The sequence below is a fragment of the Larus michahellis genome, chromosome 15 (genome assembly GCF_964199755.1).
Source record: "Larus michahellis chromosome 15, bLarMic1.1, whole genome shotgun sequence".
Taxonomy (NCBI): Eukaryota; Metazoa; Chordata; class Aves; order Charadriiformes; family Laridae; genus Larus; species Larus michahellis.
The window spans coordinates 5,941,475-5,961,842 of NC_133910.1; positions in this window are offsets into that span (position 1 = coordinate 5,941,475).

The following is a 20,368-nucleotide window of genomic DNA, read 5'->3' on the forward strand; positions in this document are numbered from 1 at the left end:
GTCTGTCCAGGAGGTGAGTATCAATGCCAAGAGGGACGCATTAGATTTCAGCTCCTAGTGACATCCACCTTCTGGGGACACTAAGCCAATTTACCTAATTCCAATGAAATTTCAGTAATAAAAGTAAAGGTGGCTTGCTGGGCAGAGGCTGGGGAAGGATTAAAGGCATTTGCATTAATAAATAGAGATGTTATCACGGAGAATTAATGTTCTTTGATACAGATCTTGACAGCATTAGAAGATGCTAGGTACAATGCCTCATTATCTCTCAGAGGTTAAGGGGTCAGCCTGGGACAAAGGGAAGTGATTTATGCAGTATCTTTGTCAGAGATATGAGAATATGTATGAAATAATCAGACCTGCAGAGACCATTAGTAAAAATCTCCCAGGATCCTGAGGTCTCGCATTGCACTAGATTCCCCGTCTCTATGCTGCACATCATTCAGGCACTTTCTTCCTCTGCTGTGTGTCTCTCTCTCACCCTTTTAATATCTCATGTTATGGTTGTTCCTTCCCCTCCTAGTATCTGATAGGCAAACATTATTTAAAAGGGGTGGTCAATCCAGAAGAGAAGGCAGGATTCCTTAATCCAAAGCTTTTCCCCCTTTCTCTCACTCCTTGGGAGATACTGGCTTGGGAGGTGACGTTTAAATGAAAAGGACAAGTGAAGAGATGAGCGTTGAACGGTTCGGGTATTAATTAAACCATCAAGGACAAGCGAATGGATATGTGGATCTCTTCTGCATGTGGCGGAATTGTGAATCACACAGGCGCACATTGCAGGGAAGGTTCCAGCCCGCTACACGTTGGATATTACTAGCACAGGAACCTACCACTAGCAGTGGTCAGTCCTGGGTATGTTAGAGAATTCCCTCCACTCTGTCAGTACCGTAATCTCCGCATCTCTGTGATGACGTTTTATGTCATCTGAAGGACTTGCTGACAGAGGGAAGGAAGGACCCCGCGCGATGCTCACTGTCTCACAGGGGACATGATATCAGCCAGTTCCCAAATACCGTGTCCAGTATAGTGCAGTATAATATATCTAGTGCAGTATAATATTGTATACTTTCTGAGAAAGTATAGACTAGATATGGAATATATAGAATATAGAAAGTGAATCCTTTCAAGCAGCAGTGAAGACCCAGACGTGCACACCGGTGACTCCCGACGTGGCCTGAAGCTGAGCATCTCAGGCTGCCAAGTAGAAAACTCTTTGCCAGATGCTGCTTTCCTGCACAACGCGACAATATCTTCAAACACTTGTTAGAAGGGGTTTTCTGATTGCTTTTGGTTATTATGTCTCTCCTCTGATCTCATTCAGGAGCGTTTCAGAGAGGGTCGCTCCTGTGAAGCAGGCACTATTCATCCCTTGTTGCCTGGTGATGGGAGCAAAGTCATGGGACAAGTGGCAAAGTTATTGGCGAGCTGTAGATGCACAATAGAGACCAAAGAGGAATGACGAGGATGGCACTGCAGACTACATTTAAGAAAAGGCTGCAGATCGACATTTCTGACAGCAAATTCATCTCGGGAATCACTGAGAAAGGGACTCAAACTGACCTCCTCGTTGAAAACAGCTTTTGGCCAGCATGAACAAAACATAACGATTTTAGTTCCTACATCATAGAAAAAACCATAATAAACCAGGATGTTTTAAAGTTTGTTTCTCTAAGAAAATGAAGCTTAGTTGAGAGCATGGTCTGGCTGTGTACTTCTGATTATCATTTGAAAGTGCCCCATTGTAAAAAAAATGACAGGAAGATGGAGCCCTAAAAGCTATTGATTTTTTACACATTTTCTAAAAAGAAACGAGTTGAGTAGCCAAGAGAGGTCTAAATAAATGAGGGAATCTATTGATGGAGAGGCTGAGACTGAGCTCAGATCCAGAGAAGCCATAGGAAAGAGAGGAAAAAAAACCCAGTTGTCATCACTTCCACTGCTGTGGGACCACTTGTGTGACAGAGGTTTCCCTGAAGTGCGCAGAGCTAAGGATGCCCATTAAGGAAACATCGAAATAATCTCCACTTCTGCACTCAAGAGATACCAGCGCAGCACAGGCCCATCGCAATCTCTCCTCCTCTGCGTTACAGCAAGAAGCAGCGATGGACTTCAAGCACCACCAGCAGGAATTAAGCATTTAATTCTCATTTATATTCTAAGGGAGCTGGGCCTTGGACTGCACCAGCTGCTCTGAAGCCTTCCCATCTTCTCCCCTCTCACCTCTACAGCACTGGACTTGGCAATATCTTTTGCTATCCAGAATCAGGATAACAGGTAAAGTTAAAAATAAATTGGAGTGCGGGGGGAAATGGACGGAAGGATCTGGACCAGATCAGATGAAATGCCCCCTTCGCACCTTTTCTTATTTTGTTCTGTTTCCTTTCCCCACTTTTCCGCTACATTTCAAGAGAAATGTAATGCTTTTGAGCGAAAACACCTGAACTTTTCATTTTTATAAATACCATTCTCTGTGCTCACATCCCATTCAGTGGTATTTGCCTATCAAAAGGTGTTATTGAAAAAGTTACTGTCCAGCCCTGTAAAAGTTATCATTTCTGTTAGACTATCATGGGTCTGTCTTGAGCTTTATTTATGGACTCCTTGATTTTTAAAACTGAATGCTGTCAAATTGAGTGTTTTTTACAGTCAGTCAGTGAAGAAAAAGATCATAAAGGGAAATAAGAATGGAGACTATTATAAAGTAAGAAAAGCAGAAGTAAAAAAAGGGACTGTATAGGAGGCAGGAGACAGAAAATAATATAGCAGAAGATTTTGTTATAATATAATGAACGTTTTCAACCCATTTGTGCCAGCCCGTTTCATATACTTGTGGGTGCGTGGAGGCTGGGGTTGCTTTGGTTTGTGTACCAGTCCAGTTCATAGGAGATAAACGATACCGTGGTAGAGTGAAGGAAGTTATACTCCTTATACCTCTTTTCAGCATAACTTTGTGCAGGAATGAGCCCAAGATCAATAAAAATGGGTGTAATGCACAACCCCCATGACCCGAGCGAGTGGAACAGCTGTATTACCCCAAAAGAGAGGAGACTGGATGACTTTTACCCTTTGTGTAGTCTGGGAACTGAGGGTGAAGGGGAGCCAGTTTCACCAGCTGCTGTGTGCACTCCTCCAGTATGTCCCCTCTCCTCACTGGTTTGCTACGTGATGGAGAGCAACCTCCCATGGTGGAGGGTGACACCACCTTGGCCGTTTGCTTCTTACCACAGAGCTTTGAGCAGGCAAACGGGCCTGACAGGGAACTGCAAGTCTGTTTTCAGAGATCCTTTGAATACTTGGGATCTTTAGGAGTTAAGAACTTCTTCTTTTAACATTCCATTTTTTTGTCTGCTATGTTTCTATATGACGAGCTTGTGCCAAGGACCCAATTACAATTTTTTTATCTCTCTCCCCTCTTTCTTCTCCACTTCTTCCTCCAACCATAATCAGGGACACCTGGAAACAATAAAGAGTTGTTTGTTCGGTTCGTCCTTCTCCCCCTTATTTTCTCGTGTATTTGATGTTATGAAAGCAGGGCTGTTAGAGATCCATTAAGCAGTGTTTGTGACGGAAGGGAAGAGTTCTATCTGGTTTGAGGAAGATAAGGCACATAAATCGAACTCACCCTACATCTAAACATTTCTGCAAATGGCTGAGAAGGAGACGAGCATGCAGTCGCTTTTACTACATGCTGCATGCTCCATCTTGCCACCACAGGAAGCCAGGAGAGCTTGAGAATTGAGATCAGAAACTTCAGACGAGACTGATGAACAATTTTCCAGGCTGGAGGAAATAGGTATTTACAATAAGATAATTCATTTGCTTGCTACTGTATTGCTTATGCAAGGAGCATCCAGCAGGCTTGCCCAACCAGTCAGGCCATTCTGTAACAATGAGCCATTTGATAATTGCCTCATCTGGGTTTAGGAAAGGCCCGTTAGTGCCAGCTGCCTCAGTCATGGGGCTAGAGACAACACAGTTTTGTATTTATTCGGCAATATGTATGGAGAAGGCTTTTCACAGTCACAGCAGTCAAACCAGGTCTCCTCTCAGCCGTCTCATTTCCTCTTGCCTGCAGGAAATAGCGGATGCCTTGGAAGTGTGAGAGAGATGGATCTGGAGAGGGATACGCAGCCCCACCAGTCGTGCATTTGAGGGACCTGCCCCATTCCTTCAGCTTCCTCGGTGCCTCCTTCCTCCTGGCTTGGTCCCCTTGGTGCCTCCTCCAGCCCACCTCGTGACCCAGAGGCCACAGCAGAGCAGGGTCTTGCCAGCCATTACGGGTGTGACAGGTCAACACAAACGGAGGGACAGAGTCTCCTGCTCTAGAGCAATCTTTTGCTTTGTCTGTATTTGTATCTCTCCTGCAAGCACGTACGAAACCAGCTCGACCATCTACATCCCTGCTGGGTGTCCATACCATTTTCTCTCTTTCACATATTCCAGATTTTTCTCCCAAAAGGTATTCCATAACTTTTGTTAATAATGCAGTTCACAGCTCACAGGGGAAGATACATGGAGGGTCTCTGTTAGAGCTGTTTTATCCTGGCTCCCTTGGTTTAAATGATATTCTTTCTTTTTAGCAAACTTAACATGGATTGGAAAGACTCCCAGCTGTAGAATGTGTAAATTAAAACTCTCCTGGAATGATCAGGAATGAGAATATTTATTCTCACTCTTGTCCTAACATCTCAGAAGCCCAGGTCAAAAAATTATCCCCTGCTTCTGAAGGAATGGATGAAATGTGTGCAATAGCCCTTGACAGACAGCATTTTCATGATTTGAGCTCGGAATTGAGTCCTCAGGTAGATAAATCAGTCCCCTGCTAAATGATAAATAGTCCTTGGATTTAATCCGTACTGGAAAGGGCTTGTAGGTAGTTAACGGGTCAAAGCCTCTCACCGAGTACTCAAGAAATATCTCTCTTTGGACTTTTGGCAAAATTATTTAAGGAATATATTGCTATTGGGTGGGCGATCAGGTTTAACCCTAACTTAATTAGGGACTCCACACGTAAGCATTACGGAAGGCAAGAGTGCAACCATGGCACAGCAGTGCCTTCAGTTGCGCCCTGCGCCCAGCACGGAGGAGCTGGCGGGGAACGGGCAAGGGCAGGAGGAAGCCAAACTAACAGGGAGCCCTGGGTTTTCCTCCAGCGCCCACTCCATGGCGCTGAGGGTCGTGGGTCTGAACATCCACCTACAAGTTATTCTGTGTTCGTCTTTTAAAATGCAATCCCTAGTGGGTTTCTGTGGCCCTAACCCGATCCCCCTGAGCGAGAGGGATCATCACAGAGACTCCGCTCTTTGATTATGGTGTGGGAAAAGATTTTGGAGGGGCAGGGGGCAGTTTGAAGGATTTTAAAGAAATATCTCAGCAAAAGAAGAAAGAACTTAAAAAGCCAAACCAGCCCATTAATCGCTTCCCAAAGACAGTTCGACACCCACGAGGAGGTAGACGTAAGGTGCATTTCCCGGCATGGACACACAGACTTGGCTGTGGAGTTTGAGATGCCAACTTACTGTTTCAGGGACTGACACAAAACTGAGGAGTCCATTCCCCTTTGGGGTGTAATTTCTTAATATATTAAAAACAAAAGACACAAAATGTTAAAGATGACTTAAAAAAATGTTACTAATAACTCCCTGGGGTCAAGAGATCTAGAAGCACTCAGCTGTTTCTGACTTTGAGCCAGAACTACCAGGGTTTTTCACTTTAATATCTCTGGTCTCTGTATCTGTGTTGTGGTGCCTGTATTTTAAAAAGATAGTCTGACAGTTTTGCCCTCTGAGTCTTACAGAAATCTGCTGTCCCGGGGGAGCATGCCCTTGCAGAAGGTTTATACTTAATTTGTTTTTCTCCTTAAACAGAAACGCTTCCTCATAGACATTTGCTAGGCAACGGCAGCATAACTGTACTTTTCTACAGAACATTTGTGCTAGGCCTGGTTGAAAAACTTTAAAATCCTGTGAAGAGTCACATTATGCTGCTGTTCCATACCGTGGCGTAGGTATGTGAAAATCAAAATTAAATGTTACATAACACTTTGAAAAGGGAACCAAGGAAAGTTCCAAACATCCTGTTCCCGGGATATTTCTGCTACTTTTGAGACCATTGAATTGGTCTTTTGCTTTTATTTTGGATAGCTGCATAAAATTTATTCTAAAAGGTTTCTACCAAAACTGGGGATGCAATCTGTGTGTTTATTTTACACTGCCCTCCAGCTTTTGATACCGGCTCCAAATTCTCACTCTTCTGCTTCCAAATCCATATCATATGGGTATGATCCATTTTCATGTTTCAAGAGTTTTGCCTGCTGTTTTAGGATCCATCTCTCTAAACATCATCTCTGCTTAGATAACGGTGATGAGCTCGAGCCTGGGTGAAATGGTACAGTTTTAAACCAGATCTGTCATTCAGATGCAACTTGGTCCATTTTAATGCTCACACTAAAATGAGGGTTTTTTTAGAATTAAAGATTAGTCACATCCACCAAAGAAAAGACATTTCCCAACAGACTATGAGTTGAAGAGAAAAATTATAATACAAAATTTGGGGATTTTACGCTTCCTGGCTAATATATGTATATTGTTAGACACCTCCATGGACTTTGTCCTCTTAAAATCTTGTTCTGGATATCCTGTACCTTGAAAACATGGATGCATGCACTTAGTGGGTGCTAGAGATGTGGAGATGCTCAAAGTTGCATCATACTCAAGGACCAAGGGCTTCGTTTCAGATGTCCTCCTCAGGACGGCGGTCCAGCTCTGCTGGTTCCCATGGGCATCCTAGGTCAGCAAGACCAGGGAGGGTCTTGTTTCTATAGCTACTGCCTCTAAGAGGGACTCATATGTATGTAGATACTTATCATCAGACCCCCTGCTTCATGACTCCATTTTCCTGAGTGTCTTGCTTAAAGGGTCAGGGTTACACCGTCCAACAAGGTACCTTGAATTCCCAGCAGCTGTTCTTCTCCAATGTGAAGGTTATTAATGGGCATAATCCATCAAGCAAGAGACTTGAGGAAATGAGACTGCAGAAATGCACCTTTATGACTTGTGAAAGCTCAGTTGGCTGTTGACAGGGCCGAGGAGTCTTAATAAGAGGGGTAGGAAAAAAACCCCTTTATGAGGAATTAATTTCCTGTCTCCATTATGAAGTGCTGGGATGTTCATTTAGCATGCAGTAGGTGGGTGTTAAGATTAGAGCTGTGGAGGAAATGGATATCGGAACGTGCTAAATCTTCCTCAGTGCCAAAGCAAGAAGCTCTGAGAACATGCTGATGATCCTTCTTCATTTGAACCAACCCTAACAATATCTTCCCAGAAGCAGGAGGCCGGTGGTTCCCATGAAAACCCATTTTTCCTATGTTCCAAGGCCTCTAGACAGATGTAAAGTATGTCAAGACCCTGAAGAGACACACAAATGTTACTGATGAGAAAACTTTAAAGAAGTCTTTGCAAATCCCTCTTTAACGCTTTGGGATTCACTCTATTAGGTTAAACCTGAATTTAGAGCTTCCTTTACACTCTATTATATCCATTACCTTTACCTCTTCGGTCAGACAATGGAGGGACTTGAATGCGTGTTAGAGAACTTCACGTCTACAGCCCTGGGAGCACTCGAGCAGAACTCTGCTAATCTGGTCAACAAACCAAAAGCTGATACCATCTACCAACGTTCGTCACAAAGTACTTTGAAAAATCTTACTCTAGATTTGATTTCAAATAGAAAAAGTTCCCTTGTTTTCCTCAGTCAAAAAAGAAAACAAGTTTTGGGTTATCTCATGGAAAGCCATAGGCGCGCTTAGCACTTTTGTTTCTTTCTGTGGGACGTGACACCAGGAAAAAGACAACACGGAACTGCGCATGAAGTTGATCTTTATGCAGATTTCCAGCACACAACCTTTCCCCCACTGAAGTCACACTCTCTTTTTTGAATAAAACAGTACGCAAGGCTCACCCGCTGCACGAAGACAAATATCAGCTTCCATGGGTATGGAGGCAGCCTTTTCAGGGACTTTGAGAGCGCTCTCAATTCTTAGTGGACTGGATGCTTTGCACTTTGTAAGACACTCCCCTCCCTCCACAGTCAGGGCTTTTTCTGCTTTCACTTTTTCAGGAAGAATTAGATTTCCAACAACTTTGATGTCGTCACGCTGCTGCCTTGGAGTGTTTTGTCTGTTGATAATATTCACTCACCGGGAGACATGAGATATTTAGGGTGAAAGCTCTTTGAAGCAGAGCGCGTTTATTCCAGAGTGCCTTTATCCAGCACATGGCACCGTCCCAGGTCTGAGCTACCACCCCAACAGAGATGATAATCAAGGACATCCACCTTTATGGTTGCTGTAACATCTTGTCGCCATCAAAGCCCCATCCTTCACATCTCAAGCAGTACATTCGCTCTCTCTTGTTCTCCCCTTGCAAAGAAAGACATTGTGTTTGGTGTGATAATGTAACTTAAGGTCATATTTTGCCTTCAGCCATCAGCATGTGCAAATGCTGTATGACTAATGAGGCGGTCTCAAATGACTATCCTGCACTGTTTTTCTACAAGATACTTCGTTGTGTTTGCAATCCCTCCTGACAGGTGGCGAAGAGCTGTCTTTCCCCTGGGCTTCTGACTCAAGCTGGAAATCCAACGGCAGTGCGGGTTTCTGGCCATGAGGGACTTCTCTCCACTCCTCTTCCAAAAATGTGCTAAAAGGAAAATCTGCCTTTTGGTTTGTCTGTCTTGCTTTCGATTTGTTTTCAGTCCCTTTTCTTTCCCTTCGGGGGCTCTTCTGCCAGCTCGGGGAAGCTTTGTTCTTTCTGGGATGTCAGATGGTGGCTTGGCCAGTTCACATGCCAGGGATGAGAGAGACGGACAGACAGATGCGGAGAAAATGGGACAGCGGCAGGATTGGTGCGTGGAATAAGGTTCTCCTCCTTAGCCCTCTCTTTCACGGACAGAAATGACTCAGCTTGACAACACAGAAAGCTTTCAGACGAGCTAGGTTTAAAAATGATAGATTGCAGCACGCAACTCATCAGTGACTCAGCTTGTCGGCGTTCATCATTTGAACTCTGACCCTTCCTCTTCTCCTGCTAGGTTTTCTAGCCCGGGACCATTGCTAGGGATTAAAGGGGCAAATGGACAGTATTTTCAGACGCTGTGCACACTTTTGGAGTGTGCAGCCCAGATGCGTACTTTAACAAAGATGCTTTTAAAAAGAACCTGCTTTTCAGGAAGCACTGAGTCTTCTGACCTAAAAAAAAATCACGTCTTATTAAGGATGTCCATACTGGGCATCTTCAAAATATGAAAGCTAAGAAAAAAAACCCATAACTAACACCTGACTCAGCTTCCTTTGGAAAAAATTACCCTCAAGGAGGTGCAAGGGGCTTTTCAAACAACCTTCTTAGAGAAGTCCCTGCTGGGTCAGAGGGATGCTTCTCGTGCGCACATTGACCCAAACAGGCAGGTAAACTTTCCCTTTCTCCTGTTATAATTTAGTCTGCAAACTTACTTTCTCATTCTGCCTTACGTTTCCACAATTCGTTCCTTCCCTGACATCCCAGCCCGTGTTTCTGATTTGCTCTGAACTAGAGAGAGAAAAAAAGCGTTGATACGATTTTGTTTTGATCGGACGCCTGACCTTCTCCCCTCATCTCTTTATTTTTTCACTTGTTGAAGGGGATCCATCAGGATAATTTCCTGTTACTAGGTTTGAAGTGTTTTGAATTTGAAATGCCTTTTCACTTAGAAAGAATTGATGCCTATAACTTGTAATGTGTTAGCAGTTTCGTATAGTGCCTGACAGCCCAAACCACATTACGGGTAGCTAATCCCAGTTGCTGAGCTCCATTAAAGACTAGATCGTATCTGTTAATACAGCCATACTGCTTGGGTCATTGTGCTGATGTAAGGAGCACAGCTGCCTGGAGAAAGATTATGATGTGAGGGGACATCTTTATTCTATTTTAAACTGGGAAAACGTATGGTAGATACACTGGTCATGATTGATTAAAGACACGAGAAGGATTTTATGAGCCTTCTTACGCACCCCGTGTTTCTCATTCTGTTTGTCGTTCCTCCGTGTTCGGCAAATAAATAAATACATAAACCCAAACCTTGAGGATAATAGGAAAGACAGAGACTCATAGCTGTTCCTCTTATGTTCAGTGTTTTTTGTTATAATGGGCTAAGGACTGTGAGTCTGAGGAATCATTTCCCAGCGCTGGCACTGATCTGCTACGTGGTCCTGGGCCACCTTTTCCCCTTATATCTTCTCCCACTATTTTTTCATCATACCTGTTCAAAATTATAAGCACAATATGGCAGTGGCTTTCCTATCCTATTTGTGTGTGTGCAGTCCCTATCACACTGGCAATCCAGTCCCAGGTGGCTTCTCTGCAATCTCTAATTCCCCATCTACTGGATTTCAGAGCCGTGTGCCACTTTGCCAAGTAAATATTGATACCTCATTTCCCAGTACTGGCTATTCAAGGGACACTCTCACCTAAAGCCGTCAGTCTCCTTATCTTCCTTCTCCTTACGTTATCAGCAGCATCCAGGGTTTGAGGTCCTCTGCACCTAGAATAACACTTCCATGCTTCGTCTTTCCGCGTGTTGAGAGGTTTCTGTGTTGTGCTGTAGCCGGTGTTCATCTGACTCCCTTATCTAGGCAGAAGCGTAAACCGTGCTGTCTCTGGCTCTGTATCCATCACACCACTATTGCCACCGCCGGTCATGTCTGAGGTTGTACTCTGAGAGTGCAGTGTGTTCCTTGGCAAGCTTGGAAAGGAAACAGTCTTATAAAAAAAAAAAAATCACATTAAGCATAGCATGTGTTTCATGCTCCTTTAGCATCTTATCCTGCTACAGAGTGTTGTAATTCCCCTGGCTGCTTTTGAATTTCATGTCACACTTTTAAATGTGGTTTGGTACATTCTCTACATGCTCTGTCAGTAGAGTTCTGCCAATAACCGCAGCACACGAGCACCAGGAAAGAAACTACTGACTCTGCTACCTTGCGTGCTCAAGTGTGTGGATGTCGCAAGTGTAGATGTGTGCCGCGTGGGAAGAAACTCTTCCTGCTGCTGGAGCCACACAGGAGCCTCTGCTCAACCAGGCAGGATTTTTTTTTAACTGGGCCACTCACCTCCAATTCTGTCTCGAGCAACAAGTAACAACGGGATACGCCTACAAAGGGATGCTTGAGTGTGTTAGTTTGAATTAGCTTTTAAAGCAAATGAGTGAAAGCTTCTTGTAATGGTCTTAAATATTCTCACCACAGATAAGATAAAATTGTCTTAAACTTGAACAAAGTTTGCCAAAACCACTTTGGAAGTTCATTCCAAGGAATGTTCAGGAATGTCTTCCATGGAGACACAAACCCCTGGCTGTCCTTAAACCAAGCCAAACCTTGACGATTGTACCTTTGCTAGGAAACTAGAGGATGCATGACTGTGGAAACCAACCTTTGAAAAACCTGCATTGATGGTGGCGTTGGAGTCCATTGCTGAGACCAATGATACGACACAGAAGACAACTGGGATCTTTGGGAAAAGGTGGGAAGGAAAGGCCTAAAAAGTGCTTGTTCTCAGTGAAAGGTGAGGGTAACACAAATCTAGTATGAGAGTAATTATGTTTATTGGCTTTAGCCCCGCTTGAATGAAGGGTGGTATTTCTGCATGTTGCCTAACAGCAGCATTATTTATTCTGTCTTCCCATATTTACTTTGATACTTCTTCACCACTTATAAATGCCCCCAGTGTGCCAACACATTGCCTCTATGTTGGTCGCATGGGTATAAAAGAGCCAAATTCAGCGCCTCCCTGCTACTTTGGTGTATGTTTGATTTGAAGGCAAGGTAAAGGCTGGATTTCAGAGCAGTCTTTCAGACGTGCGTTGGTTCTTTAAGCCAAGAAACAACAATCAGAAATGGTTTGCCAAGAAAGCCAGCAGATAATATTCCAAAGAGAGAGGAAATGGATTTTTAAACTGAGAAGTTTTTGTTTAGCCACAGCCATTCTTCAGGGCAACATCACAGCTGCAGATGGAGTTTAGATACTTTGAGGTGTTTGCAAAGATTAATTAGTTGCCTAAATGGGAACTGAGCTCTGATGAAAGTCTGGCCCTTGTGGGCACTGAGCCTCGGGCTTGGTACGCTTTTGAAAAATCTTACCCCAGAGGACTCAGTGGATGCACTTTTCTGACCTGAGCTCATGCATTAGAGAAGAACCGTAGAGTTATTTCAGTACTTCCAGGAGTTCAGGCTCATTCTTTAAAGCGAACAGCCTTACGCGTTCCTAACTCACCAAGAAGTGGCGAAAATCCCCAGAGAGTTGCCTTTTCAGAGAAAGTTCGTGTCAGGTAGCAAGTCTGGATAGACAGCGGGCTGTCGGGATGTAAATGTGTGTTTTCATAAGTATGACTACACAGTGGGAACCCAAGCTGCAACACCTTCCTCTTACTCATGCCCCGATCCTGACATCTCCTCCTCTCCTCTCCTCTCCTCTCCTCTCCTCTCCTCTCCTCTCCTCTCCTCTCCTCTCCTCTCCTCTCCTCTCCTCTCCTCTCCTCTCCTGCCCATCTCCCCACCTTGCTCTCCCGTGTCCTCTCCTCTCCCACAGCCGCATTTTACCCATGCTGCTGACTTCGGGTGTTTTTGCAAACTTACGATTTCACGCTGCATTTGTTGCCATGGCAACATAACGGGGGGGGCAGTCCAAAGTAGGAAAGAGAAAAAGTTAAAAAAAAAAAAAACCCACCCAAAACTCTTGAATCAGCCCCTTATTTTGTGTGTTTCCCGTACAAAGTTGGACATGCAGCTCCATTAGCGGCAGAGTTGGCAAGGAACGTTTTTCATAGCCCCAGGCACTTCGGAGACCTCACTGGAGGTCCAAACCACTTGCCATCCCCTCTTCTCCCCTTAGCGCTGCCTTCTGGAGGCTCTGGAAATTGAGGACCAGGCGATTGAGGATGGAGGAGCTGATCCATCCAGTGAAATGCCCAGTGCTCGTCACTCACCCCCACGCCTCAGGACGTCCTCAACAAAGAAAGAAAGAAGGGTTATTGTAGTAGGTGACTCCCTTCTGAGAGGAACAGAGGGTCCTATCTGTAGACCGGACCCATCCCACAGGGAAGTCAGCTGCCTCCCTGGGGCCAGAATTAAGGACATACGGAGGAAACTCCCTTCCCTGGTCCAGTCATCAGATTACTATCCGCTACTGATATTTCAGGTAGGCAGTGACGAAGTAGGTACCAGAAGTCTGAGGGCAATGAAGAATGACTTTAGGGCCCTGGGACGGCTGGTTAAGGGATCGGGAGCACAAATAGTGTTCTCCTCTATCCCATCATTTGCAGGGGTAGACGAGGGGATAAATAGGAGGAGCCAGCAAATTAACTCCTGGCTCCGCGACTGGTGCGTCCGGCAGGACTTTGGCTTTTTTGAACATGGGCTGATCTACAGGAAACCAGGCATGCTGGCATCAGGCGGGGGAAGCCTAACCCGAAGGGGAAGAAAGAGACTGGGACAAGAATTAGCAGGGCTTATCCATAAGGCTTTAAACTAGGTTTGATGGGGGATGGGGACGAAACCAGGATCACAAAAGTGGTGCCTGGGAACAACATAGCAGTGCTCATGGGTATAAGTGATAGCAGGGTCTTGCAGCCTGCCCCAGCGATGGTGGGGGATAGTGAATTGTGTGGCAGCATAGACACAAGGAGTAGTGATAATTTGGTAGCTACAGTAGTGTCCGAGAATGACCAGGTGCAAATCAGGGCCTGTCCCCCCAAGAAAGTGGCAGGACAATTAACCCAACTGAAGTGCATCTACACTAATGCACGCAGCATGGGGAATAAGCAGGACGAGCTGGAGGCCATCGTGCAGCAGGGAAACTATGATGTAGTCGCCATCACAGAAACGTGGTGGGATGACTCACATAGCTATAGTGCTGCCATGGATGCCTATAGGCTCTTCAGGAAGGATAGGCAAGCAAGGAGAGGCGGGGGTGTGGCCCTGTATGTTAAGGAGTGTTACGAATGCTTTGAACTTAATGATGGTGATAATGGGGTTGAGTGTTTATGGGTAAGAATCAGGGGCAGGGCTAACAAGGCGGATATCGTAGTAGGAGTCTGTTATAGACCGCCCAATCAGGATGAGGAGGCAGATGAAATATTCTATAAACGGCTGGGAGAAGTCTCAAGATCGCGAGCTCTTGTCCTCGTGGGGGACTTCAACTTGCCGGACATCTGCTGGGAATACAATACAGCAGGGAGGGAACAGTCTAGAAGGTTCCTGGAATGTGCTGGGGATAACTTCCTGACACAGCTAGTGAGAGAGCCAACTAGGGAAGGTGCCCTGCTGGATCTGTTGTTTGTAAATAGGGAAGGTCTTGTGGGGGATGTGAAGGTTGGATGCTGTCTTGGGAACAGTGACCATGAAATGATAGAGTTTTCAATTCTGCGAGAAGCAAGGAGAGGGGTCAGTAGAACTGCTACCTTGGACTTCCGGAGGGCGGACTTTGGGCTTTTCAGGAGCCTGGTTGACAAAGTCCCCTGGGAGGCAGTCCTCCAGGGCAAAGGAGCCCAGGAAGCCTGGATGATTTTCAAGAAGGAAGTCTTAAAGGCGCAGGAGCAGGCTGTCCCCATGTGCCAGAAGACAAGCCGTCGGGGAAAAAGGCCGGCCTGGCTAAACAGGGAGCTAGTGTTACAACTTAGGGAAAAAAAGAGGATCTATGGCCTCTGGAAGGAAGGGCAGGCCACTCAAGACGACTACAAAGAGGTAGTTAAGCTATGTAGGGAAAAAATCAGGAGGGCTAAAGCCCAGCTGGAGCTAAACCTGGCTTCTGTTGTCAAGGACAACAAAAAAAGCTTCTATAAATATATTAGCAATAGGAAGAGGACTAAGGATTATCTCTGTCCTCTAGTAGATGGGGCTGGCAACATAGTGACCAAGGATGAGGAAAAGGCTGAGGTACTTAATGAAGTCTTTGCCTCAGTCTTCAGCAGTAGGACCAGTTGTTCCCTGAGCACCCAGACCCCTGAACTAGAAGACAGGGATGGGGAGCAGAATGAAGCCCCTCTAATCCAAAGGGAAATGGTGAGGGACCTGCTTCAGCACCTGGAGGTGCACAAATCTATGGGGCCGGATGGGATCCACCCAAGGGTATTGAAAGAGCTGGCGGAGGTGCTCGCCAGGCCACTTGGTATCATTTATGAGCAGTCCTGGACAACCGGGGAGGTCCCAGCTGACTGGAGGTTAGCAAATGTGACACCCATCCACAAGAAGGGCCGGAAGGAGGATCCGGGGAACTACAGGCCAGTCAGTCTGACCTCGGTGCCTGGGAAGGTCATGGAACAGATCCTCCTCAGTGCCATTACACGGCACATGCAGGAGAACAGGGTGATCAGGCCCAGTCAGCATGGGTTTGTGAAGGGCAGGTCATGCCTATCAAACCTAATATCCTTCTATGATAAGGTGACCCACTTAGTGGATGAGGGAAAAGCTGTGGATGTTATCTACTTGGATTTTTGCAAAGCTTTTGACACTGTTTCCCACAGCATTCTCCTGGAGAAACTGGCTGCTCATGGCCTGGACAGGTGTACTCTTCGCTGGGTAAAAAACTGGCTGGATGGCCGTGCCCAGAGAGTGGTGGTAAATGGAGTTAAATCCAGTTGGTGTCCAGTCACAAGTGGTGTCCCCCAGGGTTCGGTGCTGGGGCCGGTTCTCTTTAGTATCTTTATCAATGATCTGGATGAAGGGATTGAATGCACCCTCAGTAAGTTCGCAGATGACACTAAACTGGGCGGGCGTGTTGATCTGCTTGAGGGTAGGTTGGCTCTGCAGAGGGATCTGGACAGGCTGGACCGATGGGCTGAGACCAATGGTATGAGGTTCAACAAGGCCAAGTGCCGGGTCCTGCACTTGGGACACAACAACCCCATGCAGCGCCACAGGATTGGGGCAGAATGGCTTGAAAGCAGCCCGGCAGAAAAGGACCTGGGGGTGTTGGTTGACAGCCGGCTGAATATGAGCCAGCAGTGTGCCCAGGTGGCCAAGAAGGCCAACAGCATCCTAGCCTGTATCAGGAATAGTGTGGTGAGCCGGACTAGGGAAGTGATCATCCCCCTGTACTCGGCACTGGTGAGGCCCCACCTCGAGTACTGCGTTCAGTTTTGGGCCCCTCGCTACAAGAGGGACATTGAGGTGTTGGAGCGTGTCCAGAGAAGGGCTACAAAGCTGGTGAGGGGCCTGGAGGACAAACCTTATGAGGAACGACTGAGGGAGCTGGGGTTGTTTAGCCTGGAGAAGAGGAGGCTGAGGGGAGACCTTATCACCCTCTACAACTACCTGAAAGGAGGTTGTAGAGAGATGGGGGCTGACCTCTTCTCCCTGGTGACAAGTGATAGGACGAGGGGAAACGGGTTCAAGTTACGTCAGGGGAGGTTTAGATTAGATATTAGGAGACATTTTTTCACTGAAAGGGTTATTAAACATTGGAATAGGTTGCCCAGGGAGGTGGTGGATTCACCATCTCTGGAGGTGTTTAAAAAAAGAGTAGATGGGGCACTGAGGGACATGGTTTAGAAGTGGCTCTTGTCAGGGTAGGCTAAAGGTTGGACTCGATGATCTTAAAGGTCCCTTCCAACCTCAACAATTCTATGATTCTATGATTCTATGATTCTCCCATCTCTCTCCTCCTGGGCAGCCAAGAGACTGGTACCTTCACCAGTATCCCCAGACACACCCGATCTCAGCGGCAGCTGTTGCAAGGAGTCCTGCAGGGAACGGCCAGTCTCTTGGGAAGCTGGCACCAGCCCCCATCAGGCACGATGGCACTGCAGGCACCGCTCAACGGCAGCACGATTTTACCTTTATCTCTTATCCCAGCAAGAGATCCATCAGGAAGGATGATGGAGCACCGGCTTAAGCTTGCTCACGTCCCTCCACCCCCTCCTCTTTCCAATCACCATGGCTAAAGGAGCAGCAGCCCTTAAATGAAAACTTTACGGCGAAGAGCTGCTGACACTTTTTCATTATGAAGATACATGGGGTGGCTGGTAGCTAATGAATGTCAGCGCTCAAAAGGATAATCTCTGCTTCTCTCTGATACAATTTAACATCGTATTTCCCTAATTTGAGGCTGATTTAGTCGCTGGGGTATTTGGATGCCTCTTCTATGGTGCCGATAGTTAATTAAACAGATGTTGCAGAGGGAATCATTAATTTTAGTGCTGCAGATGGGAGCAGAATGACTTTGTGAAGTTAATGTTTCAGCAAAACAATAGGCTTCTGTCATCAGTTGGTATAAACCAAGTAAATTAAGAGAACAAGTAGAGTAAAGGAGATAGCTTCGAAAGAATATCAATTATTCATTTTAGAATTATACTTTTTTCCCCCATAAATCATCATGGGAGGAGAGGAGGGGAAAAATCTGCAAAAGCTGGGAAGAGGGCAAGAGAGGAATCCCCAAGTTAGCAGCCTGCAAGAGACTGGATCGCTGCTCCCGCGCTCTCTCCCGAGCGCTGCAGGGTTCCTGCAGGAGCAGGACGAGCCGAGGGCCAGGGGATGCAGCAGGTGGCAACGGGGGGCAAGGCAGGGCAACCTCAGGGCCAGCAGCCGGGGAGAGCATTTGGTTGTTACCCACAGTGCAACTTTGGGCAAGGCCAAGAAAAACTTTCAAGCGCACCTGAAGTCGTGTCAGTAATGACAGACGTCTTTTTCCATGCTTAAAAAAAAGCAGGTGGGCGCAAGCATCTTCCTTTTTTGAAGGCTGTGAAAGTTTTTTCGCTCCAGGCTGGGAGTCCCATACCGACCGACAAGGTTTCCAAGGGCAGCTGGCTGGATTTTCAAAAGCGCCTGGGTACGGTCACAGTTTTCTAATCGGAAATTGGTATGTTTTATAATTTTCAGAAAGTTCAGGGCCTGTATAAAAAGTCCCTAAACGCGTATGAAAAAAATGCGGTAGGGTTGCACCTGTGTATCGGACGTGGCTATTTTGCCACGGAGTTATGGCTGGAAGTGGAAAAACTGCAAAGCAGTTTACGAGTTTCTTGCTGACATTAAATGTCACTAATTTCTTTTGAACAGAGGTTCCTATTTTTGAACTAAAAACCACAGAAGGAAAATCCAGCCACCTCTAAAGCATAAAACGGCTGTGGCAGAAGAGGAGCAGGGAAACAAATGAAGTCCATATATCGTGTTGGAGTGAAAGTACTACTGACTTGCTTGAGTGCCTCATAATATGAAAATTATGTTTCTTTTTTTAGGACAGATGAGTCATTTGACCACTCAGACATTTATATGAACACATCTATGTCCATTTATATTATCTTTCTCTTTCTCATGTGTGCATGTTTTTTCCTTATTACCAGCTACTCCTGTCTCCAAAAACAATAATCAGTGGTTATTCTCATTTATTTGATAAGGCCAAACAATTTCAGTGCCCAGAAAGTAATTATGAATTTGGCAGTTCTGATTAATAAATCTTTCATGAAGCATGCTCCATTTTTTTTCCATAAACAGCATCTTCCAGAGATTCATTGAGAAAATATGAAGAAGTAGAAAAGACACAAAGTGAAAAAGAAAAATTCGTCCTGGCAATAAAGCCCTGATCTGAATCTTACACGTGCGAGGTGAATTTCACCATTGGATTTACTTCTTTAGCACTCAATCTGTACTCACCATTTTATTTTAACGCGTACTGTTCTTGTTTTACTCTTTCTGGCTTTACAATGCCACGTACTAAGTTAGTTCCAGCTTCACAGTCAAAATGTCCCAAATTATTTTTAGGAGCTAATTTCTGTCCTCAGCCTTGCTGCAGGGTAGCACTGCACAGCTCGAAGGCCTCCTCCTGTGTTATAAGTAGCTTCTGCATCAAACACCCACGACACTGGCCAAACCCGGCCTGCTTTCAGTTGGCTAAAAAGAGGTGTCCAGGACGTTTTGAGAAACCACCAAGTATCCCAGCTGGCTGCCAGGATGCCAGTCTGCCCTTGGTCCTGTGCTGTTTCTGCCAGCCCCACGCGGATCTTTAGGATGCTGTAGGGTCCCTCAGAAGGTGCTGCTAATCTTTTTAGCTTTAGGTATCGCGAAGAAATCTCTGTGGTATAAACTTCATCAGTAGACACTGAAGGCACTCATAACCAAAGAGAATAAACTGAACACATGCCAAAGTGTCCTGTTGAAAGACATGACAAAGGTGATGGTTTTTGCCTGGCAAAGGTGTGCATACGAGGGTACTGAGAATGCAGGATCCTGAGACCTGTCTGCTGTTGCAATCTATTACACTGAATTGAAGGACTTTGGCTGCTTCCTTTAGGAAATATAATTCCCATTAAAGGCATGAAATTGAGCTCCTTGGAGACCTAAGCTTCGGTCTGCTGAACAATCCGGACAGAAGTTTTCAGCAATACCAGCTTCTCGCTGTATGTGCCTGTGTCTCAACAGTGTGCTGTAGGGATTTGCTTCTTAGAGTGAGTCCTTGGGCTTGCTGTGTTTGTTCACTGGTGTCCCTTCAGTGCCAGCTCACTGGGATGGCTTTTCATGCACAGAATTCTCCAGGGATCTGGATCTCAACCACAAGAGCGCCTTTGTTTCCCTCTCACCTAGCACAAGTCACCAAGCACCTATCAAGCAATGGTTTTTGGGCTATTCCATCCTGCTCAAATAAGAAATAGGGCGTCTTAAAGGGGACTAGATCTCACCAGAGCTGTGGGAGAGGATGTTCACAGCGCGCTCTGTCAGATGTCTTTGTCTCCTCCTCAGGTCCTGGAGAGCAAATGCTCCCTAGGGGTTATAGAGACTCCCCAGGCACAAGGGCACCTCCAAAGCAGGGTGGTTCAACAGCATTTTCCCCTGGTCTTGTCCTCTTGGATGGCGTCACAGTGCCACTTGGTGGTACTGGAGTCACCAAGAGTATGTGATGCAGAGGGCTCCCCAAAGAGCACACTGTCCCTCTCCTCATCAGGGAACCTCAGCATCCTGCTGCAATTCCTTTTCTCCGCACGGCATCACCTGCCAGTGGCGTCTGCCTCTGCAAGAGGTAATTGATTCCCTTCCCCTTTAGAGCCCTAATTAAAAATGCACTGTATTAAACTTGAATGCATTGGAAACAATTAGCTTCCTCTTTTGTCTCCTCATTTGAGTCGGCAACGCGAGGCAGCCAGGTGTCACGTTCAACAAATCTCCATCAAGTGATTGCTGTGGAAGGAAATGAAGTTTGAAGAACTCCTTTGCTCCTCCTGACGCTTTGGCTCTGACCTTCTCGCGCTCTCAGCTTATCTCCATGGAGATGCTCATTTTGCAGATTGGCTCCATCTTCTGCCAGCAGCCGCATCGCGTGGAGGTGCAAAGCAGGGGCCTAGGCAGGGAAGC